Raw genomic sequence first — 22775 nt, 5'->3', positions numbered from 1 at the left:
AACCGGAGGTTCGGAACACGCCACCGCTCGAAGATAGCGGGGGCGCGGTCCCGGATATTGATACGGCCCTCCGTGTAACCGCCTGCTGCCATTCCCAATCGTCGTGGGGATTTTCAACCCCACCCCCATACCAACGGAACCAAAAGCCCACGCCCCCAACCCCATCTCACCGGGAACTATTGGAGGCCCAGACTGACAGCCGGTTGATAAAACCCTCCCTGATTCCCTCCCCTCCCTCCCATTCCCACCCCTCCCTAACCCTTTAAAACAACCGGCTAAAAAACATACAAGGGGCCTCTTAATGCATTTCCACCAGAGGCCCCTATTTAAGCCCTCTCAGGGTCCCAAAAATTGGGCCCGTCCTTAAGGGAAGTAAGGGACATGGTGACCGGTCGTATCCAGGAGGGAGGAGCCCCCCTGAGAGCATACAAGTCCGTGCTAGAGTATTGTATATGAACCATATCATGATAACAACTGCATAGGGGCCATAAACCAATGAGCAATTAGATGACCATAATAATGTGATGTTATGAGCCAGAGAATCTTGGTTTAATGTTCTAATCATTAGCATCCCTTTCCAATGTGTTTCTCTGCATAGAATATAATGTTTTGTTTTATTGTAACAATAGAGACTGTTGAAAACAAAGGTGTACGGAGATTCTGAAAATGACTTCAGACATCTGTTTTGAAAAAATATAGAAGCCTTTGAAAATTAACCTAAAAATCAATCTTTGCTTAGGAAGGATTTTTCCCCTACTGAAATTTAGCCCTTTGTGAAATGGTGCTGCTCACTGTTTTGTTTCTCTGCACAATTGTCTCTTCTGCCCTCCATCCAATTTTGTTTCCCGCTTTCCCTTCCCTACCCATTGAATCTATTGGATAACATCATCCTTGACTATCAAATTGTCCCTGTATAGTGCAGAATAGGATGGGAACATCTTGTTCTTGAAGAGGGAAAAGAGTACTTATTCTCCAGCATGAAGATGGAGACACTATTTGAAAGGTGTCCAGAATATACCCAAAGGAGGACAACTTGGATGAAAAAGGATAGATTATGAACTATGAAATAATTCTGAGGTTGAACTTGACCAGCCGTGAGTTGATTTACAGTACTGCTTCAAAAAGGAAATCTGGGATGAAATAAGACATATTTCTGCTCAGAAATGAGCAACTTCCATGTTAAATAAACTCATAAATATAAAATTATCCGGGAATGGAAGTTCAATGGAATAAATGATTAAGTATCTCTCTGTTCAGAAGACAATAAAATAGTATGAAGTTTTCTGATAATCTAATCAAGGAATTGATATTAATTTCATTACCAGGAAAGTACAAATACATGGGGAAATTAATCAACCTTCCTAATAATTTTTTTTCTTTGAGAATAGAAAATGAGAAGGTGCAGGCATACTACCAGGATTAGAAAGATGCAACCTGAAGGGAATTCTGTGAACAAGAAAAAAGGAAATGCTGTCCATCATTACTGTAAAAGAAAGGGACATATTAAAAGAGAATGAGACTTTAGAAAGCTAAGACTCATAGAAGAGATAATGGGATCAAATGGCATAAAAGAAAAGTCAAGTCTCCCTAGGAATTGCAAACATAATGAGATGCAAAGAAACAGCAAATAAATGCTTACTTGACATTGGATATATTCTGAATTTGGAAAAAAAAAGTTTTCTGCTAGATAGTGCATCAAGCCAATATATCTGCAACAAAGGTGTGCTTATAAGTCTTGATGAACCTTACCAAGGAAAAATTAAATTAGGAAATTGAATGTTAATAGGTGGGGAAAAGGGTACCATTAAACTGAAATGCCTAATAGGTCATCATGAAAGGAGAAATATATTACATACATGAATTGTATGAAACTTGCTTATGTTTTTATGTAATGTGACTGTAAAATTGTGTTTAAAAATAAAGTCACATTCTTGCAAAGGCGCATGAACTGATGCTGGTGGAAAAGCACAGTGAAACTAATTTTCTGGAGTTATGCAATCCAAGGCAAACAAAATAGCAGGATGCATACATAATAATAATCCTGTAATATGGCTTAGAAGATTTAGTCCCAGAGATGAGTCTGTTATGAAGAAAATAAGGGATAAGGACTTAGCAATTGGACTGAATGTTTGTCCTTGCAAGAAACAAAGGAATCAAAATGTGACTGTTGTTTAAAAGCAAATGGAAAAAGGAACAGGTTTCCCAAGGCTGAATTCAAATAAGGCTGTCAGCTATTGGAACTTGTATTTTCAGTCTTATGGGATCCCATGCCAATCAAAATAAAAGATGGGAAAAACTACTTTGTAATGCTCATATAGTCTGCAACTCAAAGCATAGTTGCGCTCATCTCTTAGCCAATAAGATTAGAAAAAAATCAAATTGTCCTGTCTTTATACAGAAAACAAGTTTAACAGAAAAAGCAAGTTATTAAGGTATGATAATGGGGGAGAATATTACATCCTGGAATTTGAGGAGAACTTGAAGAATGAAGGCACAAAATGTGAAGAATAGCAGAATAACAAAGTGGATCTTGGAGGTCTTCTAGCCCAACCCCACGCCCAAGCAGGAGAGTCTATCCAGGCATGTCAAACTGCCGGCACTCAGGCTGGATGCGTCACAATGAAACCATGCCCACCCCATTGCTGGCAATGGGGGAAAAGTCCGAATACGTCATGCGATGTCATGTGACGTCACGAGTTTTGACATGGTATAGACTGATAGTCTCTTCTTAAAAACTTCAGAAGTTGCACTCACAACTTCTGAATATTAGGCAATAAACCTGAGCAAAATGGAAAAAGCCTGTTAAGCACAATAAGGTGTTTTTTGGTTGATACAAAAGATTTTTGGTGGAAAACATAGCTACTTATCTGCAAAACATTTTATCAACAAAAAATGGAGGCAAATTCCTATGTGATTATGGAATGGGAGCAATCCAATCAGCCATACAGTACATGAAGTTATTTAAATGTAAAGCTTATACATATATGTCTGAAGGTAAAAAGGGAGTAAATTCAATTGCAGAGCCTTATTTGTAATAGCTATGGACTATCAAGTGGAGCATTCTGCAATTTGGATATATGAGTTTACTGAGTACATTAGATGCCAATTAACTCATAGCCACAGCCATTTTTCAACAGAATATATCATCTTCTATTCTGTTTCCCCCTTTCTTTTTCCAGATTCTTTTGAAGGAGGAAGTAAAATATCTACATGTGAGGGAATTGTTGGATATATCCAGATGAGGGTCAATTGGCTTGGTGAATGTGGCCATTTTAACCAGTAATTATTTATATTTTTCAAATTAAATTCAATTTATGTGTTTATTTTTCCTTGGCCATGCCCTTTTTTTTGGGGGGGGGGGGAGGTATGTATATTTTCACCTATAAATATCTCAGATTTTTCCTGGGAACCCTGAACTAACAAGCTGGGAAATGGACAATTATGTATAGAATATTATATTTCCAAGAATATCTCTGGGCTCCATATGGGTTTTGTGGACATTTTTAGAAAATGAAAATCATGCATGACCGCTTTACTTCAAAATACACTCAATTTCCCTGTAAAAAGCAAAGGTAGACTAAAAAGTGGTACAGGATTTCTAATAGGGATAGTGAAATAGTGGGGAATAGGTTTTACCCATTTACTTTCCATTAAATCAGTCCAGCAATTCTGAATAAAAAAAAATGGTTGAGGGGGGCGGGGGGAAGATATGTGTTTAACTCTGTTCTTCGTGTCTTTGCTAGTTCATCTTTTTGCAAATTTGCTAGCATATCATTATTAGCTCTTGCTGAATGCAAGAATCATTGCTGAATCATTTATTTTTATTAAGGATAAATTTAGTATTTCTTGTACTGTTCTGGTTCTCGATAGCTATTCTTCAGGAAAAAGGACTCTGAACTTATGGTATCTTGAGGTTACACTAACATTTTTGGGAGAGAGAAGGGCTGTGGGGCATGGGTTAGGTAGTAATAGTAAACAGCCTACATGTGGATGGAATTTGGGGAAGGGTAACTTTTGTTCTTAAATTATGTTAAGACTACTTGAGGCTTTGCACTCTGTTTTCAGTGTGTTTTTTTTCTCTGTACGAAAATGGTGGGAAGCCAGGTTTTTTTATTTTTTGTACTTGATTTGAAAGTGTCCATGGACAACAACAGAAAGATTTGTTGCCTTTGACTCTCCTAGTTTTGGAGAGGATTTTAAAAATTTCTCTTTATAGGGAGTTTGGTCTCCAAATGTATTATTTCTAAGAAAATTGGAGAAATTGTGAGTGACAGACATGACATGGCAAGTTCCAAAACTGTAACTGTCCATAAAAACTGCTTTCCTGACTGAACAGCAAAACAACAACACTGGTAGATTTCTCATCACCCTTGTTCTGGTGATGCATTTTTCACTCAGAATCTGTGGAGAAACATTCTTCTCCCATTTTATCTAGGCTGGCCTTGAAATCGCTTAGATTGCCTCTACCAATGTAGCGCTATGTCTGTCACTAAGTATTTTTCTTCAAGAAATGGGTTTTGCAGCAGCTGCCAAGAATAACAGGATAAGACAAACTCCAGCGTTGCCCTTGGGTAAAGGAAAGGCCTGTCTGGTTCCACAGAAAAGCATCCTAAGCCCAGGATGAGTAAATCAGAGCATTGCCCAGCCCAGAAAGTGCCTGCTCTCAAAGGGAGCCTTTGTGAATACATCCTTCAGCAATCCTGGGTATCAGCAAAGGCCAGAAAGGAAAGGAATGCATCATGTATGTACAGGGAGAGGGCCTTGTTTGATGGCCATCTCTTTAATTTCTCTAAGGAGCCTACTTTAATAAGAAATGGGTGTCCTGATGTCCTGATAAATCAACAGCGTGGAGGAGGAAAAAAGGTATTTCCTCAGGCAGAATCCTTCATGCTGACAGATCCTGTGCACAGTGATAAATCAACCTGTTCCTCAAAGATCTACCCCAAACAAAAATGCATGTGCAAACCAATTAGGGTCATGTCTCTCTCTCCCCTACCCCGCAGGGAAGAAAAAATACAAGGAAAAATATGCCTACTTGTTTACACCATTGTGTGAGAATCACACAGTTCTCTATTTTTTTCTGATTATGTATTTTTGGTAGTCATACTGGTTTCCAGATAAGCATAATTGTAGTGAAATATACACTTGCCTGATTTGAAATGACAATGTAATACTCCCCCCCACCCCAATATTAGGATTATATCTGTATAGGGGGGGGAAATGATGTGTGCAATGGTCCATAGCCTTTAATGAATGAAACCAATTTTCTATTCTTCATTCCATGGTCTGAAAAGGAAGCATTTTCTTCCAACTCCTTTGTATATAAGCTCATATCTATATTAGAAGGATTACAACTGGAGTACCCTGTAGCCCACCTCGGGGGATACAGTACATTGCACTGTGTAGATCTCAGTGCAGAAGAAATGTGAGCAGTCCCTCTGCTTCCTAAGTTATTTCAGTTATATATATATATATATATATATATATATATATATATATATATATATATATATATATATATATATATATATATATATATATATATATATATATATATATATATATATATATATATATATATATATATATATATATATACATATATATGTATATGTATATGTATATGTATATGTATATATATGTAAATTATTCAAATTGCTAATAAAGAATTTGGGAGGCTGAGATGATCATTTCAAACTTCTTATGTTCTCATCAGTCAGTCATACCCTTTATCTGAGATTCAAACCTGGACTGATTATATATTAGGCAGTTGTTTTAACTTCCTGAGCCACAGGTTCTTTCTCTCTTTTATTAGCTAGAAGGCAAGGGAAATATGTGTTAAGAATTTGTCAAGGCTTTTTGAATGCACCTTGCTAATTAACTCTTTCTTTCCTGCTTTGGCCTGACTCAAGACTCAAGAAAGAGTTAATTAGCAAGGTGCATTCAAAAAGCCTTGACAAATTTTTAACACATATTTCCCTTGCCTTCTAGCTAATAAAAGAGAAAGAACCTGTGGCTCAGGAAGTTAAAACAACTGCCTAATATATAATCAGCCCAGGTTCGAATCTCAGATAAAGGGTATGACTGACTGATGAGAACGTAAGAAGTTCGAAATGATCATCTCAGCCTCCCAAATTCTTTATTAGCAATTTGAATAATTTACACAAATAATGAGCTGTCATAAGTTGACTATATCCTGTGGATAAGCCTTGAGTCAGGCCAAAGCAGGAAAGAAAGAGTTAATTAGCAAGGTGCATTCAAAAAGCCTTGACAAATTCTTAACATATATATGGGCTAGTGCTCATCTCAGTTTCAAAGCCGAAGAGCCAGCGCTTGTCCGAGGATGTCTCCGTGGTCATGTGACCGACGCATATATCTCAAAAAAATAAAGGGAACAGAAAATAAGACATCCTACTATTAAATACAGTACATTGTGTTTATGTTGTTATTATTTCAAAAGTATTTTTTAAAAAGTTGGAAGTAGTTGAATAAGACAGCTAGTTTATGTTGTTATTATTTCAAAAGTATTTTTTAAAAAGTTGGAAGTAGTTGAAGGAAATACATCACACAAGTCAAAACAAAACAAAAGCCATCCACCACCCCTGGCAGATGGTCCATTTCTAGGGAAAAAACGGCAAAATGCTGTTGCTTGGCTCTAAGTGCCTGGTTCTAAATGATTTCAGACTGAACTACTTTAAAGGTTATCTCCTCCCACCTGGGAGGATTTCAACACCATCCCTGGAATCCCTTCTCTTTACACCCCTGTTTTCAGAGCTTTCAGGAGTGGTTCTACTAGTGGAAAGTTGCTTGGGTGTGGTCTGCCCTTTTAGTCCTTCTGGATAAAACCTAGGTGGAGTCAAATCTTTGACATCAGTTAAAGACTTTTTAATTTTCTGGGTCTTTCAAAGTACAAGTGAATTTGGTTTGATCTGCTCTTGCCACTTTATATTTCCATGGTCCTGTTGTTTTATTGTGTTTCTTTTGATTATCAATTTTATCCAGGGCTTTTTTTTGTCATAGAATGCTCAGAACGGAGTTCCGGCACCTTTTTTGGATGGAACCTTGTAGGGTAGGCAAGGTGGGTTATATGACACGTGTGAGTTCCGGCACCTTTTTCTTTTACAAAAAAAGCACTGGTTTTATTGTTTTAATAAGGTTGTCGACTGCTCTGTAAGCAGTAATTCTGCACAAGGCAGGGCATTACCCACATTACATTCCACCCATCATCTTCAGTGCCAGGATTTAAAATCCATTATGCGGAAAATTATATCAGATCCACCCCAGGTTTCATTCTCAGAACCAGAACGAAGGTAGAGTTAGTTACCTTCTAATAATTAAAACCTGAAGTGGTTCCCTTTTGTTCTATAAACCCCTGTGACCAAACAAAGGTGCCTTTTTTCTTTTGTCATTGCTACTTTGTAAGAATAGATCAAGCTAGAAAGACATTCAACACCGAGGTCTTTAAGACCATTCAAAATAACAAGGATCCATTACACCTGAAGACTAAAGGCATTTAGGAATAATGCACTCTCTTTAGATGCAGTATTTAGGAGTCCAATTTTCTGCAAAGTAAACATGGTATTGGCACAAGAGAAAATGACTGTATTAACACGCATACGCACATCTATGATACATTGTTTTGAGCTTGAAAGACATCCAGACTCTAGAACAGGGATCTTCAAACTTGGCCCTTTTATGACTTGTGGACTTCAACTCCCAGAATTCCTCAGCCAGCGTGCCTGGCTGAGGAATTCTGGGAGCTGAAGTCCACGAGTCATAATAGGGCCAAGTTTGAAGACCCCTGTTCTAGAAGCAACCTCTGCAGACTTGAAATATTTTCATTTGAAAATGCTTGTATGTGAGTCATTTTGCACATCACATATATATTTTAGTCCTTTTAAATTAAAGATATAAAAATATCACAGGCCTTTTACAAAGCATGCAGGCTCTCATACATGTTCTATTCTGTTGCACGACAGAATTTTTCTTGACGATTCTTCCCAAAGTTGTAAGCATTTAAATGGACCCATTCCCTCTGGGTTGAGATAGGGAATGCTTGCCAGAAACATAAGCACAAATCTTGAGCTGATACATTACCTTGTAGGATTTAATACATAACAAATAATGAGCAACTCTCCCCATTCTAAGGCAGGTTTATGACCTCAGAAATTAGTTCCTATGTGACGGGAAACTTAATTAGTATGGTTGCTGCACATGTGGCAACCTCTGCAAATATGTAAAGCAGGGGTCTTCAGACTTGGCCCTTTTATGATTTGTGGACTTCAACTCCCAGAATTCCTCAACCTGGCACACTGGCTGAAGAATTTTGGGAGTTGAAGTCCACAAGTCATAAAAGGGCCAGGTTTGAAGACCCCTGACGTAAAGGCTCCCCTCTGCAGTCAATTATGCCATGTCTATGGAGGCAGGCTTGTCAGTATATAACACTTTATATATATATATAAAGTGTTTGTTAAGTATTTAGAATACCTTGCTAGGCCCCAAACACGGGGCAAATCTTATTTCCTGTTTCAGCCTAACCCAAGGCCATCAACAGGCTGTAGTCACAACAGTGACAGCCATATATATATGGCATACAATGACTCACAGTATATGGATCCCTGTGACCTAGTTATATTTCTTCACTAAGATCGAAGGGTAAAAATGCCAACTGCACAAAGCTTCACTGTGCCACTAAAAAGCTTCCAAAATACCAGCTTCCCAAGTGAGGGAAATCAGAAGTTAGGATTGAAATAGTAAAATATTTAAAAATAGCAAGAGCTATTTTGAGCAAGAGTTTTAGGGTATTCATCACTTGTATTTTGTTTATCTGTGAACTTATATGTCACCTGCTCTGGGTAATTTGCCTTCTCTTCCCCTACCCCCCCCTTATGCACACACACATGCACTTGCGCACACATACACATGCACACACAGACCTGTGTGGGGAATGTGTGGGTGCATACATGCATTAAAATTACACAATTTGAAGCAAAAAATATATCTCTATGTTCTGGCTAGCTCGTTCCATATAGAAAAAACAGAATTTACTGTTGATGTTAGAAAAACCCCTAAGCAGCATCTGCAAAAACATCTGAGTACCTTGGACACTGTATTGGAATAACTGATCTTGCAATCAATAACTTCAGCCAAAGGTATGTAAAGCTTTGTACACAAAAGGACATAGATTGGGTAACTATAATTCAACACGAAAGGGATATGGCATCTCAGGGTGCCATTCATCACCCGTGCTGCCATATTCTGGAGCAGGGGTCCCCAACCCCCCAGGCCACAACCCGGTCCTGTTCAGAAGTGGGCCGCGTGCTCAGGCCCTCTGCTTGCGCAGGCCAGTTCCCCTCTCCTCCCATTCACCAGGCCACCAAGCCATAGAGGGTGGGGACCTCTATATTCTAGAGTAGAGTATCTTCAAAGGCTACCCGATAAAGAGCATATTGCAGCAATGCAATTGGGAAAGCATCTGCGTCACAGATGTTGTTGTCTAGCAGCAAGAACAAAGAGTACATTTACAAATCTATTGCTTAAGAGCAACCCCCAGTCAGCAAAAACTGTCTAAATTCAGCTTTGGTTTGCTCTTCACATCTAGTGCTGATGACCCGGAGATACTAGAAGGTTCTCAAAGTATCCAACCTGAACTTTCAAACTGAATTCAGTCGTGCAGTATTTATATGTGTGCTATCAGTACTCAGGTTTCATTATTCAAACAATTTTCTATATAGGGGTGCTATTGACTTTAGTACAAGATGGAGCTGCTTAGGAGATACCATGTCAAATGCCTACAAGGGTTCATTATTTCATTCTCCGCCCTCAGACATGCAGTCCCTGAGATGTCTGAAATACAATGGGATGTATTAACCTTAAGAGTGGCCCAACCTCTATACATTACTATTCAAACTTTCATACTCCAAAATTCTCCCCCATGCATTTTTTTCCTGCCTGTCTTCTCTCCTTGCTCCTCTGTTGCTGCTTTGTTGCTCCTTTTCAAAGACTTTTATCCCACATTTTTTTAGATTTATACAACTCAAGGTCGCAAACATCAACACTTCCTCCTCCTACTTTCCCAACAACAGCCCTGTGAGGTGAGTTGCACTAAGGCAAAGGGACTGGCCCAAAGTCACCCAGCATAGCAAAGAGGAGGCAGGCTCTGCAGGAAAAGGTGGTTTCTCAAAGGCAGATTTTATTGTTGGAGGGAAAATGCTTTCCTTCTGCTATCACCATCTGACCAGTCTCTGGGCTAAGATGGAAAGAAAATTTTTAATCTCAACTCCTGCTTTGCTTGCTTCACAGTAGTCTGACAGCTTTCCTTCTGGTCTGGGATTGCTGATGCAAGCCAGTCATTAGGAATGATTTCTGGTGTAAGTAGTATGGCATATTGGTTCCTTCTAGAAGCGGTATGTTGCCTTGAGAAAGAGTGCTCAGCATAACTCTAAAGAACCATATAAAGTATGAAACCATGGTAGTGGTTAGAATGCAGTATTGCAGGCAAACTCTGCCCACAGCCAGTAGTTTGATCCTGACCGGCTCAAGATTGACTAAGCCTTCCATTCTCCCAAGGTTGGTAAAATGAGGACCCAGATTGTTGGGGGCAATAGGCTGACATTGTAAACCGCTCAGAGAGTGCTGTAAAGTATATACTGTAAGTCTAAGTGCTATTCAAGTTCTCCAGATCTTTTTATCAGGGAGGGTGATAAACTGAAGAAAAAAGAGGAAGGGAAAGGGGTATTTTCCATGTGGAAACTGATTTTAGGCAGCGTTGAAATATGACAGAAGCCTGTAGATTTTCAAATTATGCCTGAGTGCTAGACTAGATAACCTCATGTCCCTCCAGAGTTTTTGAACAACATACCAGGGGGTATGGGATCACCTGTCTCTGCTATGCTAGACACTGAGATGGCTTCAGTTTATCTCCAGGGTTTTCCCAAGGATAGCTGGAACAAAGAAACAAGGAAATTATTGTTGAGCACCGTTTGAAATGTATTCAAAGCCATCAAGTCAGTGGAAGCCAGTTTCAATCACTAGGTTGAGAATTTGAAAAACTCATAGATAATAAAGTCCAAAGTTTAAATATAGAAAATTATTTTCCTTTACTATAGAAGGAATGTTGTGGAATGGGCATATATTGGCTTAAGACTGGAAAACTGCCCACGATTGTTACTTTTGGCACTATTGAAACACATTTGAAATAAATCTAGTCAGATTTAGATGTCTAAATCAACTATTCTCAGATTCCAGTTTTCTGGGACAGCCATTCCTATAACTTTTCCCTATCTGCAGGATATGTATTTGTATGTAAAAATGTTTCTTAAACTTTTTGTTCTTGAGACCTCTTCCCACTTTTAAAACTTATGGAGGACCTCAAAAGAGCTTTTATTTGTGTAAGGTAAATTTATCAATATTTACCATATGAAAAATGAAAACTGTTGCATTTGTAGAATATTGATTGGATCATGCAAGAATAACAATATTAAAACCGGTAGATATTAACATAAAATATTTTTCCTGAAAAATCCTATTTTTAAAAAAAGAAATAGAAATAATAATGAGAAGAATGATATTCTTTTGATATCTTTAATATCCCCCAATAATTTTGATTTCACAGACCTCTTAACGGATGCCCCCCCCCCTTGGATCATATTTTAAGAAAGACTGGCAAAATCTAGGGAGGCACCAGATGTCTAATTTCAACGATGCCATTAATTCAATTGTAACAATCTAAATGTTAGTTTATGGAGTACTTAGAATCAAACTACATATGATGGTTTGCCGTGAGCTGCTTCTTCCATAAGTTACTTAATTCAAAGCACAGATGGACCACTTATTGTCCACCCTTTGCCTATGTAGCCCTCAGTAGCTAGGTAGCAACTGATTTGGTGGGCTGGGGTGTAAAGTGCTGACATGTTTTGTTTTTTTCCCCCCAGAGGGGAGCATGTGCTCCTGACAGGCTTCCACAGAGAGTTGCTTGCAGATGAGAGCGGATGAGACCTTTTATTTTGAGATGAACGTGTGTATAATAGTCTGAGTGCACAACGATGCGTATGCATTCAAAGCTCCCAATAAACAGTCCGAACGCAAATATAGAAATATTACCTGATTTTAAGAAAAACAGGAGCTTTGATCATTTCCTCTTTAAAGAAAATCTATTTGGCAATCAAGATCAGAAGAATTAGCTCTTTCTCTCTCTTGTGTATCTGTTCAGACTTAGAAATTATTCTTTGTTTTAAAAAAAAAATGAAAAAAAATCCCACAGATCTTTGGAACAAAGAGATGCAACTTCATGTCATGTCTAGCTTCATCCATACAACATGAGGTCCCAGTTAACAAAATGACACATACTAATAGAGGAAGAAAATAATAATAACGCCCACTTTGCTTACATCCTATTGGGCATCTTAATGAGCTATTTGTATTCAGTTGAACAGATCTTGGAATAGTTTCCATAATTTCCTGGAAATGTTGCGCAATGTGTTTTTCTCATGAAAAACGCGAACAGCATGTGTACAGTAATATTTAAAAGGGAAGGAGGAAGAGAAGGCAGCAGCTAGAAAATAATACAAAAATTAATAATGGGGACCTTATAGCCCCAATCCAATTATGACTTCCGTTCTCATTTAATTATTCCCATCCTTATCAAAATGCAGATATCTTAGTGGAGCTCAGCTGAACTTTGCGGTATTGTAAAATGTTTTGGTTACTAAATTTAAGACATTTGGAAATTAATAGAAAATAAGAATGTTATACTGTATTATTAATTAGTTGATGTAAGATGGTGAGAAATAGAATATATTCAAACAGATAAGATGTGTATCCTGAACATTAGATTTTGTGATGAATTGTGATAAAGGGAACTTTGGTTATTTAAAATTTGGAAATTTTAAATGTTAAATTTAAATATTAATGGGAAACTAAAAATTGGGAAAAATTGATTAGGACATTGATTGCCTATAAAGACTGAATGTTAAAATAACCAGGATATGTATAGGCTAAAAATTATTGATAAATGTAAGAATGTTATTTTTATTGATTGATATAATAAGAATTGTATTAGTTTAAACATGAGACAGTAAATACTAAGGGGAAAAGAGAGGAAATATTTAATGTAATAGTTTGAGACTTCTACTAAAGATACTTGTATGGTATTGAATTATCGATTAATTCAGCCGCCACGTTGCTTTTTAAATACTTAAATGTAAAATTAGAAAATCAATAAAACATTTTTTTAAAAAAAAACACATTTTCTAGCAGATGTAGATTTCCATCTCTATCAGCTATATACTAGTAGACAAGTAGATGTGAACTCCAGTTTGCTTCCAAAAGAAAATTGAAGAATCAGGGGCAACAATTTTATTGTAGAGTTCAATACCTTTGTGGGGCATGCAGATGAAAGCTAAAGGGAACTTATTTTCTTTAGACAATGAAAGTAGAGGAGGTTGGAGATATCGAAAAATTTTCATAAATCTAAGCTGCTTTCTAATTCATGATATGTATACTCTAGGTATGATGATGAAAAATTGTGTAAAATTTCTTTAAAAGCACCCAGATAGAGTTGTGGAAGATGGAATCTGAGGCTAAGTTAGTTAGACCTCTCATCTTGCAGATGTTGATCCCAAACTGTAGGCTGACAAAATCGGGCTATGATTGATGGAACTGGAATATCTGGTTATGCTGCTTTCCCACTACACAGTTCCATAGATAGGAATAGAAATAAGTCTAGAGGGACCATGGATGGACACAGTAAGCTTACTGTTCAGATATGCATGCAGTCATGACATTTAATTGTCAAAGACGACAAATCTGTGCATTTCAGTTTTGCTCCTGGCTGGCTGACAAAATGTCATAATGGATTCTTGGGTGATGCAGAATCTCTGGAGTACCGGTTTACCCAGAAGAGCCACATCAGAGGAATTTGGAAATCATAAAAAGACAGACGTCTGGCTGTTCGCTTCATGATGTGAGCCTTGTGATACAAATAATAATGAGAAATATTGAAGATTACAATAGGTTAAGGAAACAGAAAATGGGGTGATTAAGCTCACACTATATAGTTTGCCCTTGATTTAATGTAAACCTGGATTGCCCAGCTATTCATTGCCCAACTAAGAATTAGACTTTGACCTGCTGGTTATTGTTTCTACTATTAACTCAATAAAATTTAAAGAGGAGTGGGAACCTAGCTTGCGCTAACCCAATGCTTGTGAACAGCAACTAATTGAATGTTTGAATCCTATCTCCTTACAAAAGCTAGAAGACCAGGATCCAGATTAAGATCAACGCACTAGGTGGATAAAGGGTTACACCTTGACTGTTGCTCTAAGCTGTGTGAGGATAATTTATCAGCCGGCAAAAGCATTGGCTTCTATTGATCTGTGCGTGGCCCTGTGCAAATAGAGTCAGAGGGAGTGAGAATTAGTCCCAGCATGATGGTGACATTACTGTTTCTATTACAGAGCAGACCTGCTTCGGCTTAAAGCCATGCTGTGCTAGGCGGTGAACAAATACAGAACACAAAATAGCCTCTGCCCCAGAGTCTTCCCAGCCCAGGTTATCAGGAATAGGCAGTGCTTTTTTTGTATTAAAAAAAAAGGTGCCGGAACTCACACATGTCATACAACCCACCTTGCGGTTCCATCCATAAAAGGTGCCGGAACTCCGTTCTGGGCATTCTATGAGGAAAAAAGCCCCCAGAATAGGGAAGTCTGGGAGAAGAGTCCAAGACTGGACAGGGCTATAATCTGGATTGGATTCTTCTATTGCCCTAGTAGCCGCCTTACTGGTCTGCTTGCCTGCCTGTCTTCCCAGAATCTCATTTATACTCAAAAGCTTCAGGGGTGGCTTTTAGTTACTTGAAAGCACATATCCCTTTGTTTCTGCCTGTCTCATTTTTCAGGATCCCCTCTGCCTAACTTCATCCAACCTCACCCAATCTTCTATTTCTTCCTGGCCCAGTTGCTGCCTATGATGACAGGGAGAATATGATAGACAGACCAGAGGGCAGGCAGGCAGACACTCAAGTTCAGAGGCTCAACCATCAAGTGCGCCAGGAACGAAACAGAGGTTGCATCCAGTTAGAAAAAAAGCTCTGCCTTTTGCACTCCACGGCCAGAGCATCCCACTCACCTGTGGGCCAGCCTTCCTCCCAGTCTCTTGCTCTTCATATGGCAGCAGGGGCTGGACTGCTATAGACTGCGGATGCTGGTCTTCAAGCGAAAAATAGGCAGAAATGGCAGAGGACAAAGAAGGAGAAAGAGGAAAATATGGTTATTATAAGAAGGCAGAATTGGTTCTCATGTAGGAGATCCTTGGGAGCTAGAAAAAAAGTTGCTGTATCTCAAGTTGTTTCTAGTCACTTAATTATTCTGAGGTCTCGTATCACTGTAAGAATCAGGAAAAAAAATCATATTGTTATTGGATCAAATTGATTACGCTAATCCCCCTTCTCTTTTAACAGTTAGTAGTTATTCATAGGGCATAATCTTTATTCAAGGAACAAGCGAAAAGAGAAAACTCAGATTTTTGCGGTGATTGTTCAGTACTGAGATTAAAAACATGAAGAGCCCTCTAAGGATCAAACAAGTGTCTGTATTCATCCATCAAGGACAAAGCACACACTGTATCCAACACATCAGTTGGTTTCTGGGATAGCCTGAACTTCCAATTTAGGGAGGCAGAATGGTAATCAAATGAGAGGAGATCTAGAGACATTTCAAAAAAAATGATTAAGGGATTTTAAGGGATTAAATAAGGGTGATTAAAAGAGCTCAGCATATTCAGAGCAAAGACAGGAAGTACACAGATACAGCCTGATGCATTTAGGAAGCAAATGTAAATAGTAAATAAAGGCAAATAGGGATTTCCCCTCTTATTCTTTCTGAGCACAAAGTTGAGGATAAAGAAGAGGGTAAGCATACCGTATATACTTGAGTATAAGCCGAATTTTTCAGCCCACTTTTTGGGCTGAAAAATTCCACTTCGGCTTATACTCCAGTCAACAAAAAAAACTTACCGAGGACTTGTGCGCGGCCGAGGCTTTGGTGCTTCCGGGATCGCGCGCACCTCTCCCAAGCCACCGCCGTCCGGAGACCTGCCGAAGTTTGAGGAGGTTTGGGGAGGTGCGCGCGCACCTCCCCAAACCTCCCCAAACGTCGGCAGGTCTCCGGACCTCCGCGCCCTGCCTGCCTGCTTCTTTCCGCAGCGGAAAGAAGCAGGCAGGCAGGGCGCGGAGGAACGGAGACCTGCCGACGTTTGGGGAGGTTTGGGCGCCTCCCCAAACGTCGCCGGGTCTCCGTTCCTCCGCGCCCTGCCTGCCTGCTTCTTTCCGCTGCGGAAAGAAGCAGGCAGGCAGGGCGCGGAGGAACGGAGACCTGCCGACGTTTGGGGAGGTTTGGGCGCCTCCCCAAACCTCCCCAAACGTCGCCGGGTCTCTGTTCCTCTGCGCCCTGCCTGCCTGCTTCTTTCCGCGATCCTGGAAGCACCGAAACAAGTCCTCGGTAAGCTCCGGGCGGTCACTTGCTTCGCGTCTCCTGAGGGAAGGGGGGGCGACTGGAGCGGGCGTGTTTCCTCGCCTGCTGGGCGCCGCGATTTGCCCGGGGAACGCGCAGGCCCCGAATGGCAGCGTGGAGCGAGGAAGCGGACAGCCAGGGCTTCCCCGAGAGCCGCGGCCACACAGGGTATTCCTGTGTATTCAGGCTTGCAAAATGGCGGATCGAGCCTCTGCTGGCGGCAGAGGCTTGCAGAACGGCGGATCGGCTTATACTCGAGTCAACAACTTTTTCCAGTTTTGGGGGGTGAAATTGGGGGTCTCGGCTTATAGTCGAGTCGGCTTATACTCAAGTATATACGGTAATTGAAAACATAAAGTAAGGAAAACAAGGAAGGAAGTGTCTATGGAGATTCTCAGTCATCCAGGTCAGGGTTCTCCCAAAGGTGCCCCCCCCCAAGAGATAAGTGATAAGTGATAAGCAAAATTAGGTTTTAATTTGTTTTCAATATCTGTATTTGTGCATTCTGTTATTTATGTCACTGTTCACCGCCCTGAGTCCTTAGGGAGAAGGGGCGGTATACAAATAAAATAAATAAATAAATAAATAAATAAATAAATAAATAAATAAATAAATAAATAAATAAGTGGCCTTTTTGTTTTTCTTTGAAAACATTTCACTTCTCATCCAAGAAGCTTCTTCAGCTCTGAGGGAAAGAAGAGCTGTTGAACCACAAATGTTCTTCTTCTTTCTCCTGCTAAGGGTGAGAAAAGAACTCCTGCCATCATTACAAGTAGCCTCAATTTACAACCATTTGTTTAGCAATAGTTTGAAATGATATTGGAAAAATGTGATTTATGACAGGTCCTTGAACTTCCAACGATTGTAGCAACCCCCATAGTCTACATGATCGCAATCCAGGCACTTGGCAACTGGCATGCACTTATGATGGTTTCAGTGTCCTGGGGTCACATTGATTGGTATTTGTGACATTCCCTGCCAACGTCTAACAAGCAGAGTCAATGGGGGAAGCCAGATTCACTTTAACAGCCATGGAGATTTGCTTAATGACCATGATAAAAAGGTCATAAAAATGGGCAGTCCTGTGATGGCTCACTTAGTGACTTTGTCACTTAGTGACAGAAGTTTTGGTCCTGACTGTGGCCATAAGTCAAGAACTATCGGTACCCATTTTCATAATTTCTATGTTTGGTGAGTCAAAGCCCATGTATGTTAAAGCTGCCAGGGTTGAGAAACAGGGGATTAATCATGCCGGCTGGAGAATTCTGGAAGTTGAAGTCCATTTATCTGAAAGCTGCCAAGGTTGAGAAACAATTTGTTTAAATATGAAACAATGTATATTCTTGGTAGCCTTCACTGAGGATGCTCTGGTGAATGTTCTGCCCACTTCTGCCAAGGATCCTTTTTATCCTTTCTGACACTTGTAAATGAACTGACAGCGAAGGCTCTAGCAGCACTTCAGTTGCTTTTGCAATTTGAATAAAAAAAGTGATGGTTTGTGTTTGTTATGCAGACCAAACCCTGATTTTATAAGTTTAGACAAAATGGCAAACAAATGGAAATTTTTAACCTCCCCCCCCCCCCGGCCCCCAATTGAATGGAAGGGCTGCCTATGAGGAAAGAGTGTAATATGCAAATCTGAAAGCTGGCGATTCGATCAGGCTATGGCTTGATATTCAGAATTAAGCCATGTGTGGTGTTTCCAGGAAAAGGAAAATTATCTCCATCAGATGTTTTGCTCCAAGTTGAATTATTTAGAATAATTGCTGTTCAGACTAAACAGATCTATTCTCCGTGATACACACCATATTAACCATATGGTATTTGATTTCTGCAAACAGAAAAATACTTATTGTGGTTATTAATTGTTTTAATGCTTTAACAACCCAATAATTCTTTAGTTGTTATTTTACAAGGTTGAAGTTATCAACTCCTTTTGTGTTAAGACATTAAACATCCAGGCCTATTGGGTAAAGAGCCTATGTGTGCATGGAAAGAAGTCATTTTCCAAGATGAGTCTAGTGACAATAGTTTTGGAATAGGGGCCAAATAGGATCCATTCCCCATGGCTGGCTGGGGAATTCTGGGAACTGAAGTCCACACATCTTAAAGTTCCTGAGGCTGAGAAACATTGGTCTAGTGCCTTTGCTTTTGAATGTAAAGCTGGAGATTCTTAGGATTTATTGATTGCCCCAGGAAAGCTGCAGTGGCTGCAAGGCTGCCCAGGATGATGGGTAAAGAGAGAAAGAAAGTCTGAGATTGTTTCGGGAGTTGATAAGCTCATCTGTGGTAAAAAGTTTGCCAGCATCAAGTTTTGCTAGTATTGCTATACACCTCATGTTAAGTGATAAATTACCAAGTGCTATCTGCTAGATCAGACCCAACATAGATATATATGATCTGTATGCTAGAATGAAAGATTTCATTTCACACATGTTATGGTACACATAAATGTTCCATATCTTCTGTTTGCACAGTTTCAACAAAATGAAACAGCTGAGATATTTGTATAAAAGGATATTGCATTTTCCACTTTTATAGATGCAATTAACGGGGGAAAAGTCTGGCTGCTTGGTGACTGTGCATAAGATTCAACTATCTTCTCCTATAAAGCAGGCTCGGAAACTAAATTGTTTGTTTATTAAAGTACTAAAATGAATTCAAATCATTACATTAAAAGAATACAATCATCAATCTAACTCAGAACATTAAAACCATTAAGGGAGTCAGAATCATCCATAATAAACTTTTAAAAAAACTGTGTATGGTGAGGTTTAATATTAGGTTTATACATTACACTGAGCCATGGTTGGTAATTAGGCAAGCCTAGGTTCATACCACATGCTAAGATAAAATTAAACAAGTCACATAAATCTCTCATCTGATGAAAGAAAATAGTAATAACCTATTGATAAAGTAATTTCCTAGGAAGCACACATTTAAGAATAAACCAGGCCTTGAGGCAAAGAAGAGATTGACTTAGGGAATGTGTGTTTTCCTGACAAAATTGAAAAGAGAGGAGAGGCTTCTCCTTGTGCTTTGGGGGAGGAAGAAGTGGGGAGATGTGGAACAAATTCTCCCAAATGATCAGTTTTCAGGGAAAGTTAATCTTTCAGTAATTTCCTTTATCCAGGACCACACTGAGATAATGGTTTATTCTGATATATATTTCTGGTTTAATGGGTATCGCTGTTACACGTTTCATCCATAATTGTGCAGTTTCGATGGGCAGGTCGCAGTATTTCGTAATTTTTGTCAGTTCTTTTTGTTCGACTCTGGCATCTCCTGGTACAGCGATATCAATCAGCTGTACGCTTTGGTTCTCTACAACTGCAATATCTGGCGTGTTGTGTTCCAAATGGCGATCTGTCTGTATTCGGAAGTCCCACAAGATCTTCACCCTCTCATTCTCGACAGGTTTTCCACCCTATGTTCCCACAACTTTTCGGACACAAGCAAGTCGTATTTTTTGCACAATGCCCAGTGGATTAGTTTAGCAGCTGCTGCTATTATTATTATTATTATTATTATTATTATTATTATTATTATTATTATTATTATTATTATTAAATTTTATATGCCACCCATCTCATAATTCATATCAGCAGTGTATGGAGAGCTGTGTGAATGTCCTTTCCTGTATCTTTTTTTTTTAAAGCAGAAACCCAGAGCTGTGGTGGTACAATGGATAGAATGCAATATTGCAGGCGAACTATGTCCACAGCCAGGAGTTCAATCCTGACTATCTCAAGGTTAACCCATCTTTCTGAGATCTCTGATTGTTGGGGGCAATATGCTGACCTTGTAAACCACTCAGTGCCTTAAAGCACTATGGAGCAGTATATAAGTCTAAGTGCTATTGCTATTTAATTTTTTTGCTCCTTTCAACACTTAAAACTTCGAACGTGCTAGTCTGACTAAAACCGACTTATATTTTTTCTTTACATTTGGCTTTGAAGAGGAAGGTTAAACTCAACTAAGATATTACAATATGGCTAGTTGTGTGACACCAAGCCTCCAGCAAGATCTGCAGTTTTACAAGTCTTAATGAAAAGGGATGAGAACATTCAGAAGCACTCACAAAATGTCACCACAGTGTGCAAAGTTTCATAATGTTGGGGCTCTTCAGCGCCTATAATGTATCCTGTTTCCACCTGGCCCCCTGGACCATGCTAAGCCATAGCAATACATCATAAGCCACAGCTGTCTAGTAAACCTGCTAAGCTACAAACGCTTACGTAGTTGGATTCACATAACACATGGGTGCTTCTGGTTTACAACATCCTTCTTGGCTGATTGGGGACACGGTGGCTCAGTGGGTTAGGACGCTGAGCTTGTCGATCAGAAGGTCGGCAGTTTGTCGGGTCGAATCCTGAGTGCCATGTAACAGAGTGAGCGCCTGTTACTCGTCCCAGCTTCTGCCAACCTAGCAGTTCGAAAGCACTTAAAAATGCAAGTAGAAAAATAGGGACCACTACGGTGGGAAGGTAACAGCGTTCCGTGCGCCTTTGGCGTCCAGTCATGCCGGCCACATGACCACGGAGACGTCCTCGGACAAGCGCTGGCTCTTCGGCTTTGAAACAGAGATGAGCACCGGCCCCTAGAGTCGGAAACGACTAGCACGCATGTGCGGGGGAACCTTTACCTTTACCTTTAATGTAAATAGTTTTTGTTCTGTCTTTTGAAATAACTCTGCCCAGCCTTCTAACAGCATTCCGTGCACCTTTGGCATGTAGTCATGCCGGCCACATGGCCACGGAGACGTCCTCAGACAAGTGGCTAAGTCCTCTTCGGCTTTGAAACGGAGATGAGCACCGGCCCCTAGAGTTGGAAACGACTACCACGCATGAGCGGGGGAACCTTTACCTTTACCTTTTACCTCTTGGCTGATTATGACCACTCAGTTGTGTGCTAAATATTGTTATCTAGTCAGCAGTCATGCCCCTTGTACCACCCACAACACAACCCCTGTGGTTGCCCTTCAGTTCACGTGGCCCTAATGTCTCATCAACCAGGTCCTTAGCACTATGTAATTGTTGTTGTTTTTTCCTCTAATAATTTTGAAAAGATCCTGGTTTCTATGGTAAGCAGGGAGTTGAACCGGATGGGCTGTAGAAATAGTTACATATAGCACCAAGGATACCCAGCATCTTTTCTTCTATTTAACCAATAAGTTTTACTCCTACTTTTCAGCTACTGACCATAGAAGGTAGAGAGATCCTCATTCCAATGCCAGCTCTCTGTTCACAAGGCTTTTGTTTGAACTTATAAAAACAGTGGTCCTGCTTATAAAAGCACAGGATACACTGCGGGGAAAGGAGTTTAATGACAGAAGTTGCCAGGGCACCTTTGTATTTAGAAGTGGAATCTAGTCCTCTTGACAGCCAATAAATCCACTGGTGCTGGTCTCTGTTAGCACTCCTGGACTCCCTTTTTTGCACCTCCTTTGGGGTTATTGTTAAATGCTTTTACTTAGCCAAACTTGGCAGAATTGGGAGGGGAGCGGGGTTTTTTAGACAACTTTTAAAGAAGCTCTGTAAGAAATGTGCCTTTTGCATTAGCGCAAACCAGAGGCATGTAAGGCAGCTATTTCAGAAATCACATGTAATAATTAGGATATTGATATCATGCTCATAAGTTTGGCTTTAAAACAAGTATAGCCTATCTGCTAAGTTATGGTAGTAGATAATCTTTTGAGCCATCAAATTCCTATACTGCATTCCGTGTGTAGAGACATTTTCTGTTCAGAATTACTGAATTAAATATATGTTGTGTCTTGGTTTTGACATATATTTTATTGCTGTCGTAACCTGGTGGGGTTTTTAAAGCTACAAAGTGGTGTACTTTAAATATATCTAATTAATAAATACACCAAGTTATAGTATTTCAGATCATCAGTTTGGAATAGTGGTTCATTTCCGGTGTAGAATATGAATCTTTTCTTGCTAGGAAGTGATTTTCTTTTAAGAGTGGCTAAAACTGCAATATAAAACGGCAGTGAGACTTTGCTGGGCTAGTGGTTTCATGCATAGCTATTTGGAGTGTTGAATGTGGTTTCTCAGCTCTGACTAAAGCTACTGAACAATTTTAACGTATTACATGCAAACATACACCCTGCTTTTCATATATCTTGCCTTTCATAGGGCATCTCTCTCTCTCTCTCTCTCTAAACAATGACTAGGGCAAGACCTGTTTAGCTTCTTCATGGCAGTTTCAGTGTAGGTCTCCTCTTTACACATTGCATACTCCTTTTCCCATCAGCAC

General features: G+C 39.6%; 1 protein-coding gene across 5 annotated transcripts in view; it reads left to right on the top strand.

The window, feature by feature from the left end:
- The window catches only part of ADGRL1 (adhesion G protein-coupled receptor L1), a 159414-nt gene that overhangs the window by 43063 nt on the left and 93576 nt on the right, over positions 1 to 22775 (top strand). The window contains exon 1 of one of the 5 annotated variants that reach the window (XM_081316706.1): positions 11914 to 12684. The exons of the other annotated variants lie outside the window; for them this stretch is intronic. The gene's annotated coding sequence lies outside the window, so the exon portion shown is untranslated. Of the gene's footprint in view, positions 1 to 11913; positions 12685 to 22775 lie in introns of those variants that run through there. 5 annotated transcript variants of the gene reach the window in all.

The sequence above is a fragment of the Vipera berus genome, assembly GCF_964194415.1.
Source record: "Vipera berus genome assembly, chromosome: 2".
In the NCBI taxonomy this organism is placed as follows: Eukaryota; Metazoa; Chordata; class Lepidosauria; order Squamata; family Viperidae; genus Vipera; species Vipera berus.
The sequence above is the reverse complement of the archived record's forward strand: the minus strand, read 5'-3'. Positions and strand labels throughout refer to the sequence as shown.